Here is a 12500-nt window from a genome sequence, read left to right on the forward strand (position 1 = left end):
GCACTTTCCCAAATGGTCTGTTCAGACTGTGAGCGTGCGTGTGATTTCAGAGTCCTGCTCCCTATTCTACCCTGACTCAGAAATCACTGGGATCGCGGTGGAAATTCCTCCGAACTCGAACCAAAGCCACCCTGACTCTTGTGCGCATGCTTTCCAAGCAAACGAACTGGGTTTCCAAAGAAACCAAACAATTGCGCCTGGCAAGGCATGCTCAGGTGGCGCAAGTGGTTTCACAGCTCTGTCACCTTGGTCGTCCTGGAGTGCAATCTCTGTGTTATCATCACACCGTGTGTTGGTCATGCATTGGTCATCACCAGCAAGTGTAGAGTTGAGACTCAGAACTCTGAAACAATGGAAGGTGCTGTTAAACGGTGAGGGATGATGGCGCTGATCAAAGCAGAGCTTCACCCTGAGAAACAAGCTGTGTGTTGTTCTGATCGGTTTGTAATGGATAACCCTAGGAAGAAAAAGAGAAAGTTGTATCCAGTTCCATCAGTCCATTGGTCCATTTAAATCAGCATCTCTCCTAGTGTCTGGGTTTGCCCCCGGTTATGGGGCAATCCAGCTCAGAGAACATCAGGTGGGCTACCTAGAGGCCAAAGAGGCCACTTCCAGGCCTCTGAAAGTTGCAACATGATCCAGTCCATGGTAGGCAAGATGGACCAGGCTTTCTCCATTTTTAAGGTAACAGGAAAGCCTAGGAAAGGATGTAGCTCAGGAAGGGGAGGGGCCAGCATTTGCATTGACTGTCCAGAGGGCTTTTAAAGCCCAGTTTAGAGCACTGTGATGAGAAAGGATGGTAATGCTGAGTTCTGAGGGCTCTAGGAAATTGCCCTGAAGAAAGGAGGCTTGGACAACCTAGGACAGAGCTTTCCAAAGTGTGGATCATGAGCCCAATAATAATAATAATAATACAGGTATTTCTATACCGCCTTTCTTGGTCCTCAGATTTCTCCTTAGACTTTATTCAAGGCGGTTTACATAGGCAGGCAATTTTTAAATCCCCGTAGGGATTTTTACAATTTGAAAGAAGGTTTCTATCTTTCAAGAAACCACAACATTCAGGTGTTTCTTTCTTGATCTGGCCACACATTCTGGCCTCCATCCTCCCATGCTCAGAGCAGATGGAATAGCTTGTCAGCTGCTTCAAGGTCGCACGGTGCTGGTGGCCTCGAACTGGCGACCTTCGGATGTTATGTTCAGGCAAATGGAGGCTCAACCCTCTAGACCAGACCTCCTGCCCAAGAACAGTGGATCACAATATGGGCTGCCCCGCCTGTCCTGGCACTGGTTTGGCTCTAAATATGAGCGATTTCAGAAGCCCCACTACTCACCAGTGCCCTCTTCCAGTCCAGCAACCTACTCTACAGGTCTCTGCGGGCCTCAGAATGGCCCTCATAAGCCTCCATAAGCCCGTTCTGGTTTGCTTCCAACAACTGGAAGCGGCTTATGGAGGCTTCGGAGAGCCGCAAAGGCCTGTAGAGGTGGGTCACCAGCCAGGAGAGATCTCTAGCACTACCAGGAGCATCGCGACACACTGCAGAGGATGAAGTGGGTCACAGCGCAGCAAAGTTTGGGAAACCTTGGGCTTGAAGATCATGGTGGGGGTGGTGAAAGCTGAATCCCCTCCCCAGGATCCTTCCCTGAAAGGAAGGAAGGAGAACCCTTGAGGATAAATTGAAAGTTGAAAACTGGCTTCATTCCTCCCATGAAGAAATGCATGAGAATATTCAAGGGGAGTCCAGCAAGTTTGTATGAGACTAGAAATCTCTTGGGGAGGTTTCTGAACATCTACCCATGTGGCTCATCAAGTTTATGATGAAACACAAACACCCCCCCCCCCCCGCAGGAAGGTGCCCAATGGACTTTTGACTTACTTTCCATCTGAGTGATGGAGTTTGTTTTCTTGGTGTGACCAGAGTGTCTTTGGGTGTGTATTTGATACACAAGAGAAACAGAACAATGGTAGAGAAGGGCAGCTTGACTCTCACTTGCTGCAGAGCGTGGGAGGCCTGACTTGGTGGTTGTTGTGTTGTTGTAGTGTACTTTTCATCACCTCATTATATCTCTGGGTTTGGTCCTGAATGTTCTGTCCACAGGCTACCATGAGGCTGAAGAAATCCCCACGCTGTTTGGATGCCACACTCAAGCTGGATTAAGGCCTGGCAAGAACTTTTTTTCTGAGCTTGACAAGATAAGGCTTATATTAGTCAGCACCAAGTAACCTTGAGCAAAGATTTCAAAATCTGAAATGTAAACCCTTAGGATTTGTCAGCTTGGTGAGAGATCCTCCAGGCAAGCCGTTTCATGTGAACCAAAATCGAAAGGCGACAATGGAGAGCGAAGCTCGTTTCCAAGCGTCTCTGAAGATGTGTCGGACCAGAGAAGCAGTGGCATCGCTGGGGGGGGTGCGGGCCGCACAGGGGTGACACAGGACACATGGGGCACACAGGGGCACACGGAGGGTGACACCACTACTGGCCCAAATTTTTAAAACTTTGGCATTTTAGAATAATACCATCCTGTTATATATATAATTTGATGCTTCATTTCATGCAGAATGCAATGAAACAAACTGTGTTGAAATATCTCTATTGAAAGTTATGACCACAACACCAGCACGGCAGGGCAAAGGTCTTTGCCCCGCCCACTTTGCCCCACCCACATCTTTGCCCCGCCCACTGCATGGGAGGAGGTCCATCATGGGAGTGACACACTGGCCTCCAGGTGATGCCAACCTGGTGATGTCTCTGCAGAGAAGCACATGGTGAAAGCTACATCTGTGGTGGGGCCATATTCTGGATGCAATTCCATATATCTGTGTAAATATATTCTTCAGGTTCAGCCTTCTAGGTGAAGTCCTTTTGGAGAAAAAAATGCCATTGATTTTCTTAACTCCGGGTGGAATCTTATGAAATGATTGACCCTTAGCACTTATACTGTACTTTGCATTGAGAGCAAAGGGTATCAGATGTTATTCTTACAATGACCCTGAAAGGCAACTAACCGTGATGATCTCCATAAGTTGGCTGAGAGAAGAGTCACTGCCTATGGCCCATATAAGAACATAAGAACAGCCCCACTGGATCAGGCCATAGGCCCATCTAGTCCAGCTTCCTGTATCTCACAGCGGCCCACCAAATGCCCCAGGGAGCACACCATACAACAAGAAGACCTGCAAGGCCTCCTGGGAATTGTAGTTAAGAACATAAGAACAGCCCCACTGGATCAGGCCATAGGCCCATCTAGTCCAGCTTCCTGTATCTCACAGCGGCCCACCAAATGCCCCAGGGAGCACACCTGATAACAAGAGACCTCATCCTGGTGCCCTCCCTTGCATCTGGCATTCTGACATAGCCCATTTCTAAAATCAGGAGGTTGTAGCTGAGGAGGAGCAGAGCCCCAGGATGGCTCTCACAGCAGAAGCAGTGAGTTCATCAGCAGGAGCGTTTTGAAACTTGAAGCCCCTCCGCAGGGATGATGCGTCTGGCGTAGCAAGAGGCAAACTGAAAAATGTTCCTAGGGGATGTAGATTAATGTCTAGGTCAGTGATTTTCAACCATCTCATGGCACACTAACAAGGCACTAACATTGTCAAGGCACACCATCAGGTTTTTTTTTTTTTTACCATTGACAAGGCACACCTTGCTGCCAGTTGGGGGGGGGGCTCACATCCCCTATTGGCACTAATAAAAATGACCTTCCCCCAAATTCCTGTGGCACACCTGTGGACCATATGCGGACCATTTTTCCGTGGCATCGTGGTTGAAAATGGCTGGTCTAGGCCATTGTCTCGCCCTACAGCTACCTGAGAGGCAAGATGTTATTACATTAAGGTTACAACCCTAAATCAATTTACTTGGCAGTTGGTCCTATTAAGCACAGGGACATTTACTTCTGGGTAAACATGCAGAAGCTAGCACTCTAATATAACTTTTGGATTGATCTGCTCCCCCTAGTGCCCAGATTTATGGTCACAGCCTAGCAAGGGAAGGAGGATAAAACTTTTTTCCTACAAGGCTACTATAGCATCTAGATCAGGGGTGTCAAACATAAGGCCTGCAGGCCGATTGTGGCCCAAGGAAGCAATTTATCAGGCCCCCATTATAATTGGGCTCTCCTAGCTTGATTATTGGGCTCTCCCATATCTGGAATATGAACAAGATTTCCACATTTTCTGTCATTTGCAGCTAATGAGTTCCTAAGTGATAGCAAAATTCTTATTTCTGGTCATCACCTGCTTAATGATGTCACTTTCTGCTTAACGAGGTCACTTCCGGCTCTCTAACGGTGTATGAAACAAGTTTGCCATCCCTGATCTAGGTGATGAGATCGACCCTCCCTCTAGTATCCAGAGCTCTTAACAACAGCTGGACAATTCCTTACCAACAATTTAACAGAAAAGGCTTTAGGAAATGTGTCATGTCCTTCCTCTTTCTTGCCTGTAGGTGGGCCAACAATATTCAGGCCCTGAGTAACGGGAGGTACTAGAGGAGAAACCTGGAGTAGAGACTTTGCTTATATGACTCATTCATTAAAGCAACGTATGCACATGAAGGGGTGCAGACTGCCAGTTTTAATACATAGTAATATCTTTCCCTTGGCAGGGCTGACCAACTGTTTGAAGGGAGTGTTTGAAGAGGATGAATGGAATTCACCGTCTACTCAAGCCCCAAAATAAGTGATTGGTGCACTTATGTATTTTATTTAAAAGATTTATATGCCTCCTTTCCTCTTAAACACGAAGGGCACGATCCTAACAAATTTTACAGCACCGAGCTAAGGGCAGTGCAATTCCCATTTAAGGGAACAAATGTTGCCTTACTTTGAGGAGGCCTCCGTGATTGCCCTCCAACTGCAGGGTGCAACACATGCCCCACTTGCAAAGTTATGCCAGTGTTGGAAAGTTGGTGAGGATTGCCCCCTAAGATGCTCTAGGCCAGAAGCATCACTAGGGTCTACATAACCAGGTGCAATAACTCATTGTGTCACCCCCCCTGATGGACCTCCTCCCCTACCAGACCATACAGAATGAATGACATTCCCACATGTGCAACCTAAATGCAGTGGCGTCTCTAGAGTTGGTGTACCCCCATTAACTTTAGCTATGCTCCGGTCACATCCAGAGGGTCTTCTGAGGCCTCTGGGAGGCCACTGAAAACAATGGTTTTCAACCTTTTTCATCTCCTGGCACACTGACAAGGTGCTACTGTTATCAAGCACACCATGAGTTTTTTGACAATTGCCATGTTGCAGGTGGGGGACTCACATCCCCCAAGGCCCTACTAATGAATGACCTATGGCCTGATCCAGTGGAACTGTTCTTATGTTCTTATGACCCTCCCCCAAACTCCTGTGGCACACCTGAAGACTATTCATGGCACACCAAGTTGCTGCGTCACAGTGGTTGAAAATGGCTACCTTAGAAGGTCACTTCAGATTTTTTTTTTTTTTGCAAAACTTGAAGTGATGTTTTAAGGCCCCAGAGGGCCTTCTGGGCACTGGGATTCTGGTGTTAGACCTGGAAGAACCAGTTTCAAATCCCCACTCAGCCACTAAGCTTCCTGGGTTACCTTGGGCCAGTCACTGTCTCTCAGTCTCACCTTACAGGGTTGTTGTGGGGACGAAAATGAACCATGTACACTACCTTGGAGCTCCTTGGAGGAAGGGCAGTGTTATAAAAAAATGTGAAATGTGTAGGTACCGAGCTGGATGGATCAAGATTTTTTGGAGACCGGGAATTCACTTGTGTTGTTTTTTTTTAAAGGGGGGTGGGCTTTCCAACCTCTAAGGATACTCTTCGAAACACTAGCCCCATGAAATTCTCCACCATCTCTACTCAGTTAATAACATGATTGTGTCAGTCGCCAGCAAGAGAACGTTTACTCAAGACTAGTTATCATAAGCATTTGCTCCACCATATCTGCTGGCAGGGGTGAAGTTCCCGTTTCTCGGCGTTCATGTTCTGGCAGGTTGCCGGGTTTTTAGGTGAAAGTTCACCCTTCAGCTCCTGAGGTCAGATCCACCAAGCGGCGCTGGGGCGTCTTTCGGCGTCTCGGAGGAAAATGCAGCTCTCTTGCAGCTACCTGTCACCGTGGCACGCAACGTGCTGAATTCCCCCTCTGGCACTTGAGCTGATAATTGCTCAGAAAAATTCAGGCTTGGAGAATTATTATTTTTTTTTTAAAATGATTATCTTAACCAACAGAGATCCCATGGGGCTGGTGTCATTGCAGGGAAATTGTGGCTCTGAAATGGAAGCACAAAAACCCAAAAGGAGATGAAGAGTGCTTGCAAGCAAGGTATTGCTGGAGCAAAGGAAACAATGCTTAAAACAGTAATATATGTGTTGCTACTGTTCTGGCTATTGGCCAACCATTTGTGGTGGAGGCAAATTGCTGGTTAATAGCCTGGGGTTGTTGGTTGATGCTTCCTGGTAATCAGTGGGAACAAATCTCTATGACAGGGCTCTCCAAACCTTTTGGCCAGGGGCCACATGAAATATCTGGCACAGTGCTGAGGGCCGGAAAAAAAACTTAAATATAAAATTTAAATAAATAAATTAGAGATGGAACTTAGATGAATGAGTAAATGAATGAGTGGGCTCATTCACTCAGCCTCTCCGGCCCTCAGAACACCCTCCAGGTGCAATCAGAGCACAGCTCTGGTCATGTTCAGTCGAGTGGGCCAGAGGCTTTCAAGGGATGAGAGGCTGGCTGCGTGCCGGATAGAGGCTCACTGTGGGCCGCATCTGGTCCCCGGGCCGAGGTTTGGAGACCCCTGCTCTATGAAATGAACTCCTGATAGTGAGGAATACAGTGGGCCTTCCTTATCTGTGGGCGCAGCATTTGAGGATTTGAGCATCTGCGATGCTGAGCCCATACCTCAAAGGGCCTCAGGGCAACCCGGTCATGACCGGAAGCCGCTTTCAGTTTGTGTTGGCGACTTCCGATTGCACCTGGGAGGTGTTCCAAGGAGCAGGGAGGTTGTATGTGGCCTCCTTGTACCTCAGAACATCTCCTGGACATGACTGGAAGCCACTGTTGTGAATCAGAAATGCATTCTGGTCGTGTTTGGGCATCCTTCTGAAGAGCCTGGAAGGCTAGTGTGACCTTCAGATAGGTGACCCTGCCCCCTGTGGATTTCTGCATCAGCAGATTTTGGAATCTGTGGGGTGGTGGTGGTGGTAATGGAACTGATCCCCTGTGGATACTGAGGGCCCACTGTATCCTGGAGTTGCGGGTTGACTAAGATACCCAATAGAGCTTGAAAGTAACATCTTCCGGGGCTAGAGTTAGAAGCTGCTTCACACGGCAAGCTGCTGGAATTGAGGCTGGAATGAAGAAGCCCTGAACTGGCCTGCCTAGACAGGCTGGTAGTTGGATCTCACTGGACAGGAAGGACTAGCAAAATCTTTCTTTCAGAGCTGGCACCTGGCTGTGTGTGACACGCCATGGTTTCTGCCAAGGGGCCGGCCCTGATATAAGGCCACTCTGGCTTAGGGAAAAAGAACTAATAGTTGTATAAGTGAGTGAGAACAGCAGTTCAGCAGTTGGAATGGGTGGGAAGAGACAGTAGAGTTCCTAGTCGAAGCTGTAGATCTCCCACTGGGAGATCTACAAACCTTGGAGAGTGTCTCCATTTACGTGCAGCTTGCATGTTTGGAAAGAGAGTATTGCAAAGGCACATATGTCTCTACGAGAGCTCTCACCCAAGGAAATTGAAGCTGGAGAGTTGCCCAAGAGAACTTCTCTCTTGAGTGTGACAACACACTCACTAAGGCTGCAAGCCTCTCCACACTTACCTGGGAGCCAGCCCCATTGACTTTAATGGGACTTCTGAGCCAGTATACCTACCTTAACTAGGCCATTTACATCCCTGTTGTCTTGCGTGGTGGAGCTCAAGGCAGGCTCCCAGGTGGTCTGAACGTCCAGGCAGAGACCAGATCCACATCTGCTTGGCAAGGTGGCTGCATCATATACCCCCCAAAGTCAACTACATATGAAGCAATGGGATGATAAGTAAGTAGGCAACCTTCAGTCTCGAAAGACTCTGAATGGTATTGTGCTCTGAATGGTGTTTCTGGAACAGCATCTAGTGTGGCTGAAAAGGCCGATTCGGGAGTGACAATCACTTCCACACCGGGAGCAAGTGCAGTCTGTCCCTGGTCTGTCTCCCTGGCTATGGGCCTTCCTTCTTTGCCTCAGTCTGTTGGCCAAGTGTCTCTTCCAACTGGGAAAGGCCATGCTGCACAGCCTGCCTCCAAGCGGGCCGCTCAGAGGCCAGGGTTTCCCACCTGTTGAGGTCCACTCCTAAGGCCTTCAGATCCCTCTTGCAGATGTCCTTGTATCGCAGCTATGGTCTACCTGTAGGGCACTTTCCTTGCACGAGTTCTCCATAGAGGAGATCCTTTGGGATCCGGCCATCATCCATTCTCACAACATCACCGAGCCAATGCAGGCATCTCTGTTTCAGCAGTGCATACATGCTAGGGATTCCAGCACATTCCAGGACTGTGTTGTCCTGGATGGGATGTCCTGGATGGGATGATATAAGAGCACAAAACACATATGGCCATTTTGGGGAGGGAAATTTGAAAAAGGGGCAGTGTTGAGAAGTGGTGTCCCTCTGAACTGCTGTTGTAGGGCAATGAGAGAGGGGAATGCCTTTTTCTCCTGCTTTTGGACTTGACCACTGTGAACTAGATGGGACTAGATAGGACCACTGAGGACTAGAGGGGACTAGATTGGACTAGATGGGCCTTTGGCTCAATCCAGTAGGATGGTTCTCCTGGCTTGGAGAAGTGCTCAGAAGCACCTACTTCCTTAATCCTGAGCATGTGTGCACCCCCCCCCCACAGGTGCACCCCCCAACAGGTGCTACTGTTTTGCAACACCTGGTTCCACTCGGTGGATCTAAAATAATAAACAAAGTTCAGCAAGCTTGGCGCTTGCCAAGTCCTGGCCTAGAACTGTCACTGGAGTGTCTCACCAGATGTTCAGTTGATGGCTATCACTCTCCCCCAACCCCTGGGGAGAAAATGTGACAACATAAAATGGCAACCACAAAAGCCCCAAAAAACAAAATTGCTTAAATTCCAATCCAGCCCAGCCTGGTTTTTCTCGCCAAAAGTTAATTGTTAACAATGTTGGATTCCTCTGACAAGAGAAAAAGGAAACGATTGCAGCCTGTGGGGTGATGGGCTCCCCTGCTGGATAAATTTATCATATGCCGACAGTGATGAAGGACGGCAGCCTGAAGTGAACAGTACTCACAGTGCTCCAAGAGGCATGCATGCTTTGTGGTCCCTACTGAAAATGTGGTCCACTTCACATGGTACTCATTTCCTTTCCTCCAAATAAACAGCAATGGTTTGCCATATGTTCTTAACTGACTCATGGCAGAAGGCCACCTCTCCTTTCACCTGCCCAGCTGCCTGACCTCTGGCATTGGACTGATAAACATTCCCTTTGGGGATGGTGAGAAGCCACGATAGAGATAGGTAGGGTTGCAGACTCATGAACCAAAGAGGAACCCAGACAGTAGTCCTCTTTGGTGGTTGGAGATAGCATAGGTTGAACATGTGGAATGGGAACATGAAATGTCCTGGTGGTCAAGGAACATAGGAAACTTCTGCTGAGTGTTCTGAACTGTTGGGACCATTTAACTTGATTAGACTCTAAGATTTACACTGACCGGTCATTGCTCTCCAGGGTTTCTCATAGAGGTCTTTCTCAGCCTTACTTGGAGATAGCATGGATGAATCTGGGGCCTTTCCCCACTGCACAACATATGGGCTACCACCAAGCAAGTGCTTTAGCTTGTCACCTGAAGCTGCATTCTCCCAAGACAGATTGGTCCACCTAGTTCAGAATTGTCTATTGTCTTTTGTCACAGTTTCTCAAACTGTGGGTTGGGAACCACTAGGTGAGTTAAGAGCCAATTTCAGGTGGGTTGCATAGCACCTAGCTCAGCTGCCATTGAAAATGCAGAAATGAAAATACAGGATGCAGAGCCACAGGATAGGGTGGGCTCCCAGAGGGAGAGAGGCATGATGTTTTGCCCTGAATATGTGGAAAGGCGGGATGCTGGAAAGGTGGGAAGGAGGGCTGTGTGGTTGGAGATACAAGTCTACGTTCTGCTTCGACTTCTGAACTGAAATGTTTGAATTCTGAGCTATGCAAAATGACAGCAGAAGCTTGCTGCATAATGAGACCTTCGGCTGATCGCAGCTTAGGTTTGAAGCCTAAACTGATGGTGTCACTTTGGGCTTTGACATCACTTCCAGGTTAATGACATCTGGTGGGTCCCAAGAGATTGTCACTCTAAAAAATAGGTCCCCGTGCTAAAAAGTTTGAGAACCACTTTACACTGACTGACAGCAGCTTTCCAGGGTTTTAGAAAGGAGCTCTTCTCAGTCCTATCTTGAGATAATGAGGACTAAACCCAGACCTTTTTTCATTTCAAAGCAAGTTCCCTACTGTTGAGCTGCGACCCCATTCCCTACACAACTCTCCTGAGTTATCTTTCCACCTGCAGATCTGCAAAGCATCTTGGGAGATCTCTTTTACAACCTGCTGACAGCAGCAAATTGGCAACATGAGAAGCTCTAGATGAGTCTTGCTGAATCTATCTAAACCAGCGTTCTGTTTCCAGCTACTGAGATACCGTGGAGGGGTCTATGCTTCCTCATTGTTTGTCCCCCACCAACTGACATTCAAAGCTACATTCTTTCTGAAGCTGGAGGTTCCATTAAGCTAACGTCACTTAGTAGCTGTTGATAGACCTACCCTCCTCCACCAATGTGTGTAATCCTTTCGTGAAGCCAGCTGAGTTGAGCTTGTATTGCACACCACGGGGGATTAAAATTCTGCAAAGAAGCTGCTTAATTAAGGTGCCCATTGCTGGCACAGAGGGTAGAATATGGAAAAGGGAGTGAACAGCTAATTTTTAATAGCAGGATGAGTTAATTTGCAGAGGAGGAATTGGCTCAGCTGATATCTTAGGCCAGTGATTTTCAGTCTTTTTTCATTTCGTGGCACACTGACAAGGCACTAAAATTGTCAAGACACACCATCAGGTTTTTGACAATTGACAAGGCACACCATGCTGCTGGCGAGGGGCTCACATCTCCTATTGGTCCAACTAATAAATGAGCTTCCCCCAAATTCCTGCGGCGCAACCTGTGGACCACTCACGGCACACAGGTGTGCCCATGGCACAGTGGTTGAAAATGGCTGATCTGCAAGAGACTGAGGTGACTGCTTAGAAAATTCACCTGATTCTGGATGTGTCCGGTTGTGCGTGTGCGCTTGAAATCAGTGGCATCGCTAGACATGCGATGTGGGACGTGCGGGCACACCGAGTGACGCACCTAGGAGGGGTGACACCGCTATTGGACAAAATTTTTAAAATCTTGGTGCTTTTAAATAATACCATCATGTTGTATATCATGTAGTTTCATGCAGAATGCCACAAAACAAACCACATTGAAATATCTCTATTAAAAGTTATAGCAAAAAAAAACCCCAGTGGGGTGGGGCAATGATACATTACCACTGTTACCCTGTGCATGCCCAATCTTGTCTGATCTCAGAAGCTAAGCAGAGTCAGGACTGGTTAGTACTTGGATGGGAGACCGCCTGAGAATACCGGGTGCTGTAGGCTTATACCATGATCTTGGAAGCTAAGCAGGGTCAGGCCTGGAGGTCTGGTCTAGAGGGTAGAGCCTCCATTTGCCTGAAGATTAACATCCACAAGGTCGCCAGTTCGAGGCCACCGGCACCGTGCGACCTTGAAGCAGCTGGCAAGCTGCAGCTGAGCTGTTCCATCTGCTTGGAGCGTGGGAGGATGGAGGCCAGAATGTTAAACCAGATCGGAGTGTAACAGCTTGAATGTGGTGGTTCTTGAAAGAGAGAACCTTCTTTCAATTTGTAAAAATCCCTGCGTGGATTTAATAAGCCTGCCTGTGTAAACCGCCTTGAATAAAGTCTTGAATAAAGACCAAGAAAGGCGGTATATAAATACTGTATATTATTATTATTATTATATTATTATAGTACTTGGATGGGAGACCGCCTGGGAATACCGGGTGCTGTAGGCTTCTACCATGATCTTGGCAGCTAAGCAGGGTCAGGCCTGGTTAGTACTTGGATGGGAGACCGCCTGGGAATACCGGGTGCTGTAGGCTTCTACCATAGTCTTTTGAGACTGAAGGTTGCCAACCAACCTGGGGCATTGCCTGCCCACTGCATGGGAGGAGGTCCATCATAGGGGTGATGTGCTGACCTCCCACACCGGGTGAAGCAAACCCTAATGAAGCCACTGCCTGAAATAAGCAGAGTCAGGGCAACTTGATAAGGGGCGGGGGAGGGGGAGAAAGCAGCGTCTTTATTCTGTATACTGTGAGCCTGGTCATGCATGCCAGTTTGTATCGCGGTGTTCCTGGCATGCAGATGAAAGCATGGCAATAGTCTACAAATGCCACTTGAGCCAGAAGT

This window comes from Tiliqua scincoides, chromosome 10 (assembly GCF_035046505.1).
Source record: "Tiliqua scincoides isolate rTilSci1 chromosome 10, rTilSci1.hap2, whole genome shotgun sequence".
In the NCBI taxonomy this organism is placed as follows: domain Eukaryota; kingdom Metazoa; phylum Chordata; class Lepidosauria; order Squamata; family Scincidae; genus Tiliqua; species Tiliqua scincoides.